Consider the following 6,760-nt stretch of genomic DNA (forward strand, 5'->3'; position numbering starts at 1 on the left):
CAGCAAACAACACAGTGGTCTGAAAAAGGGCTTCTCAAACATGCAAATCAACAAATGAAGCACAAATAAGTAGTTCCAGTATTTCCAGTGTATACTCTCATTCAGCTGAGAAATGGAGCACAAGCCTAAATTCAGGCAATAAAATAGACAATGCAATGCACTCAATGGCATGTTTTGAGATCTACCATCAGATAAGCAGATGCATGATAACCACTTTTTCAAGAAAAGACAGATGCAATGAAATTCCTTAAGTGGCTTTTTCACGGGGCGACTTGACGCTAGAGTGAACCAGAGTTTAACATCGTGGGAACCTCGTGCGATAACAGTACGGCATTCGTGGACCACCGTGGCGCTAACGGCAGGTAATCGTGTAACTTGGTCACTCGGGAGAAAATTCAAGAAAGTTTGAATTTCTCCAAGAGTGACTTGTACACTTGTGGGTAAGCATTGCAACATTGTATGAACATAGTGGCCAGTGCGATATCCGTGCGATATCCGTAATAACTCTTGCGGGTACCGTGGGAACTCCTGCGAACGGTGAGTAACTGAGCAGTTTGATTGTCAGTGCTTGTTTTACCTCATTGTTAAATAAATATATTTTTTACTATCAGATTGATGTCTGCAATTCTTCATTAACACATCACTACAAGATGAATGTCTCTAATGTTATAATCCTTCTCATGCTGAAACACAAAACCTCACTTGCTGAGCTATTTTACTCCAGCAGTTTGTGTCTCTTTTTGTCTAAAGCAGTTTCTAAGACTGTAGGAACTCCGCGGGCCTGACAGCAACTACGGAGGGAAATGGACAGGCGACCCTTTCTTCAGGCTGCCTTATCTCTCTCTCCCCCCCCCCCCCCTCCCCCCTACTCCCACCCATACACACAAATGCTGGAGAAACTCAGCGGGTGCAGCAGCATCTATGGAACAAAGGAAATAGGCAACGTTTCGGCCCGAAACGTTGCCTACTTCCTTCGCTCCATAGATGCTGCTGCACCCGCTGAGTTTCTCCAGCATTATTGTGTACCTTCGATTTACCAGCATCTGCAGTTCCGTCTTAAACTCAAATGCACCGAGTTCCTCCAGCATTTCGTGTTTTGCTCAGTATTCCAGCATCAGCTGTCTCCCGCGTCTCCAATAAAACAAAACTACTGTCAAAAGGGTGAAGAATAGGGGCAGAGATAGATACATTCCTGATTAGTGCGGCTGTCAGGAGGTTATGGGGAGAAGGCAAGAGAATGTGGTTGAGAGGGAGAGATAGATCAGCCGCGATTGAATGGCGGAGTGGACTTAATGGACCGAATGGCCTAATTTTGCTCCTATAACTAACAAAGATAGTAATTGTTAGGGAAATGTAGTTATTAAAGACGAGGGGGAGCAGAAATGGGCAGTCTGGGATGGCTCGCGAGATACTTGCATAGAGGCACAAAAGTTAAAGAAAGGGCAGATAAACAGAGAGGGCGGGGGGACTTCCCTCCGTGCCCATCTGTTACCATTAATTGGACAGTTCGGTCTGTGAAACGCAACACGCCAGCCCCGACATCCAGCCCGGTGGTCAGTCCTTTGAAGATAGACACCAGTTGCTTGGAGCAACTCAGCCGGACAGGCAGCAACTCTGGAGAGAAGGAACGGGTGGCGTTTCGGGTCGAGAGCCTTCTTCAGACTGAGGTCAATCCCCTGCATGGATAACAGGAGTCCCAGCCAACACGACAATCGCCCGCTGCACAGTCTCGGAGCTTCCACTGCGAAAACGGTGCCTACATTTGAGCACTTATGTAACTGAACCATCCTAACACCAACCACAGAGCATTCCTGAACTACTACCTACCTCATTCGAGACCCTCGGACTATCTTAGATCGTATACTCACTGGCTTTATCGAGTTACAGTGTGGAAACCGGCCTTTCGGCTCAACTTGCCCATACCGGCCAAAATGTCCCATCGAAACTAGTCCCATCTGCCTGCATCTGGTCCATATCCCTCCCAACCTGTCTTATCCATGTACCTGTCTAAATCTTTCTTAAATGTAGGGATGGACCCAGCCTCAACTACCTCCTCTGGCAGCTTGTTCCATACACCCACCACCCTTTGTGCAAAAATGTTACCCCTCACTCAGATTCCTATTAGATCTTCCCCCCTCACCTTGAACCTATGCCCTCTGGTCCTCGAATCCCCTCTGTGGGCAAAGGACATATATTACCCTGGACTCTGTCTATTTCCCTGCCTGTTCGTCTCAAGGTTTTGTACACCTCTCAGCCTCTGTCCCCAGTGTGGAGTTAAGGGCTTGTTTATGGGCGCCCTGGGCTGAGAACTCTGGAGGATGGGTTTTAGACTTTATCGGGAATCGAGATAGACCCCGTAATGCAGGAGCAAAGAATCGCAAACACTAATCTGCATTGGAAAGACACAATATGCGGGAGTAACTCAGCGCTGAAGAAGAGTCCCGACCCGAAACATCATCTATCCATGTTGTCTAGCGATGCTGCCTGACCCGCTGAGTTGCTCCAGCGCTTTGTGTCTTTCCACTAGACCTGTAATAAGTCTCGGCTGGGTGTTTACTGGGATCTCTGGTGTTTAATAGACGTCCTGATGTTGTTTTTGATCGGGTTTACTACTGACAGTATTTAATCAGATCCATATTAAATCATTTCCCCTTCACCTTAAACCTATGTAATCTGGTCCTCGATTCGCCTACTCTGGGCAAGAGACTGTGCATCTACCCGATCGATTCCTCGCATGATTTTAAACATTATCTTGCACACAGTGTTGTTCCCTTCACCATGTATACACCATTTATGGCTCGATTGTTACTATTTATTGTCTGTCTACTGACTGGTTAAACGTTTGAAAGTTTCACCTCTCAGTAGATAATAAAATAAGACAACCATCACGGTCAATGTGAGACAAAGTCTTTATTCCTATTTGACAAAATAAAAAGACGACTTCTTGCACATATTGAGAGAAGGTGCATCACACCAAACAACATTTGTCTAAAAAAAAACAGATTATTCTTCAGCTCATTAAAGAGCTCGGGTGAAATTCTGACAAAGTTTGTGAATGCACTTTTATCCTCTTTGCACAGCACATTAAGCAGTTGATCATATTGTCCAAATTGAGGTCTCCGTTGAAAGATGGGCTTCACCCAGTGAGACTTCCTCTTAATTCTCTTTTTAATTAATCTCACCCTTCTGCCTTCACGCAAGCGTTCTCGATGCACATAGTGGGCTGCTGCATACAGCGCGTCAATGAAAATAACCACCATCATGTACTCGAAAATACTTAGTATAGGGTGATTTCACGAAAGGTCACTGGAGCGTAGATCCGCACCCACGTGACCGAAAATTTTAACTGGAGTACATGCGTCACTTCCGGTACATGTTAGTGAATGGGAAAACACGCACTTTCACACCCGTTAAAAACATCGAAAACGGCCCGTTTTTGAGCTGTAATTAACTGTACCGGTCGGGGTGACCGTGAGGAACAGCTACCTAAATTTACAGTCCAAAAACAAGATAGAAACTAAGGTAAATTCAAGAGGGAGCTGAAGGTGTCAAAACAGCGGAAGTGCTAGCGGGCATTTGCCGTGGAGATTTAAAGATCGAAAATATCAGGAATTATCGCATTTGCTCGCTGCATTTCATCAAAAGTAAGGCATTATTGACTTTTTATCTTTATTCATTTGTTATATGAAAAGTATTAAAAGTTAAAAATACGTCAGTAAAATTGCAAAATCGCCCATGGTTCTCAGGTGGGTTTTAACATGCAAAATGAAAACGCTTCTGAAGCTCCATTTACCATTTAAATAATCGTAAACTATCAATGCGTTTTGAAATAAATTTTACTGAGATGCAAGCTGTCAGCTGTTAGTTGGACAAAAGCAGGACATTTTATTATTTGCCAAAATATATTTCTCAATGTTTCTTGTTTAAAGCCTGCACAATCACCCAAACGACTTATTTATTTATTTATTTATCATCTAATAACAGACAAGCCTGCAGCATGGAATGATGTCAACAATCCTGATTGGGCACCCACTGTGAGCAGGATAGACAATGTGCACAAGAACGCCATGCACATGCAACAAGAGAGTATTAAAGCAGTTTTGGTCGCAGCTCAAGCATCTATAGCTCTGCAAGTTGATGGCGTTCTTGTGCACATTGTCTATCCTGCTCACAGTGGGTGCCCAATCAGGATTGTTGACATCATTCCATGCTGCAGGCTTGTCTGTTATTAGATGATAAATAAATAAATAAATAAGTAGTTTGGGTGATTGTGCAGGCTTTAAACAAGAAACATTGAGAAATATATTTTGGCAAATAATAAAATGTCCTGCTTTTGTCCAACTAACAGCTGACAGCTTGCATCTCAGTAAAATTTATTTCAAAACGCATTGATAGTTTACGATTATTTAAATGGTAAATGGAGCTTCAGAAGCGTTTTCATTTTGCATGTTAAAACCCACCTGAGAACCATGGGCGATTTTGCAATTTTACTGACGTATTTTTAACTTTTAATACTTTTCATATAACAAATGAATAAAGATAAAAAGTCAATAATGCCTTACTTTTGATGAAATGCAGCGAGCAAACGCGATAATTCCCGATATTTTCGATCTTTAAATCTCCACGGCAAATGTCCGCTAGCACTTCCGCTGTATTTACACCTTCAGCTCCCTCTTGAATTTACTTTAGTTTCTATCTTTTTTTTGGACTGTAAATTTAGGTAGCTGTTCCTCACGGCCCCCCCCCCCCCCCCCCCCGACCGGTACAGTTAATTACAGCTCAAAAACGGGCCGTTTTCGATGTTTTTAACGGGTGTGAAAGTGCGTGTTTTCCCATTCACGAACTGTACCGGAAATGACGCATGTACTCCAGTTAAAATTTTCGGTCACGTGTGTGCGGATCTACGCTCCAGTGACCTTTCGTGAAATCACCCTATAGGCATGTCTCCAAATGAGCCAATTCAACCAAGGGAGGAATATAGTGTGTGAAAAAACCCAATATAGTGTGTGAAAACAAAGTAACATCATTTGTGCCACGTGATTAACAACACTACAGTTCACGATGTTCATTCAAGATTAACGGGAAAGCTCGGGAGACGGACAAGTCACTCGCACAAATAACAGAAATGCCGAGTACCGTGGGAACTCTTTATCTACCCCCCGTTATATCGTGCGAGACTCGTGCTGGACCACGACCACTTCACTCTGGTGACATCTTGCGTCAACTCGCCCCGTGAAAAAGCCGCTTTACACTAAAATGAAAAAATAAATCCACACTTAAAGTTAAATAAAACAAAGTCATTTTTACCATGTGATGATTTTTCAACACGTCGGTAGACGTTGTTGGCTCTAGAGTAACTCGGGAGAGGAACTTAGTAACTCGGGAGACGAACTTGGAACATCACAGAAATTACAAGTAAACGGCAAACTTAGTCATACCCGTGGGAACTCGGTTAAACTCTTGATCATAAACTTGGAATCTCGTACACAACCACAAGTCTTTCACTCGGGGTCACTCGTGGGTCAACTCGCACCGTGAAGCAGGGCTATTACCCCTTATTCTTAAACTGTGGCCCCTGGTTCTGGACTCCCCCAACATCAGGAACATGTTTCCTGCCTCTAGCATGTCCAAACCCTTAATAATCTTATATGTTTCAATAAGAATCCCGCTCATCCTTCTAAATTGCAGAGATTACAAGCCCAGCCATTCCATTCTCTCAGCATATGACAGTCCCGACATCACAGGAACTAACCTTGTGAACATACGCTGCACTCCCTCAAGAGCAGGAATGTCCTTCCTCAAATTAGGGGACCAAAACTGCACATAATACTCCAGGTGTGGTCTTGCTAGGGCCCTATACAACTGCAGAAGGACCTTGTTGCTCCTATACTCAACTACTCTTGTTATGAAGGCCAACATGCCATTTGCTTTCTTCACTGGCTGCTGTAACTGCATGCTTACTTTCATTGACTGATGAACAAGGACCCCCAGATCCCGTTGTACTTCCCCTTTTCCCAACTTGACACCATTTAGATAATAATCTCTTCCTGTTTTTGCTCACATTTAACCTCACATTTACCACATTAAACTGCATCTGCCATGCATCTGCCCACTCACCCAACCTGTCCAAGTTACCCTGCATTCTCATAGCATCCTCCTCACAGTTCACACTGCCACCCAGCTTTGTGTCTTCTGCAAATCTGTAAATCTACTTTGAATCCCTTCATCTAAATCATTGATGTATATTGTAAATAGCTGAGATCCCAGCACCGAGCCTTGTGGTACCCCACTAGTCACTGCCTGCCATTCTGTTAATCCCTAATCTTTGTTTCCTGTCTGCCAACCAATTTTCTATCCGTGTCAGCACTCTATCCCCAATACGATGTGCCTTAATTTTGCCCGCTAATCTCCCACGTGGGACCTTATCAAATACTTTCTGAAAGTCCAGTTACATTACATCAATTGGCTCCCTCGTGTCCATTTTCCTAGTTACATCTTCAAAAAATTCCAGAAGAATAGTCAAGCATGATTTCCCCTTCATAAATCCATGCTGACTCAGACCGATCCTGTTACTGCTATCCAAATGTGCCGCTATTTCATCAATTAGGACTCCACCACCAATGCCAGGCTAACTGGTCTATAATTCCCTGTTTTCACTCTCACACCTTTCTTAAAAAGTGGGATAACATTAGCTACCCTCCAACCCACAGGAACTGATCCTGAATCTATAGAACATTGGAAAATGAACACCAAAGCGTCC

General features: G+C 43.6%; 1 long non-coding RNA gene across 1 annotated transcript; it reads right to left on the reverse strand.

Moving 5' to 3' along the window:
- Positions 1 to 208: 208 nt before the first annotated feature.
- On the reverse strand, positions 209 to 5,474 carry LOC116970665. Its single transcript, XR_004411247.1, has 3 exons — positions 5,251 to 5,474; positions 1,144 to 1,147; positions 209 to 255 (listed from the first exon to the last, which is right to left on the reverse strand). It is a non-coding gene; the product is annotated as an uncharacterized LOC116970665 (long non-coding RNA).
- Between the last annotated feature and the right edge of the window lie 1,286 nt (positions 5,475 to 6,760).

This window comes from Amblyraja radiata, chromosome 3, assembly GCF_010909765.2.
Source record: "Amblyraja radiata isolate CabotCenter1 chromosome 3, sAmbRad1.1.pri, whole genome shotgun sequence".
In the NCBI taxonomy this organism is placed as follows: domain Eukaryota; kingdom Metazoa; phylum Chordata; class Chondrichthyes; order Rajiformes; family Rajidae; genus Amblyraja; species Amblyraja radiata.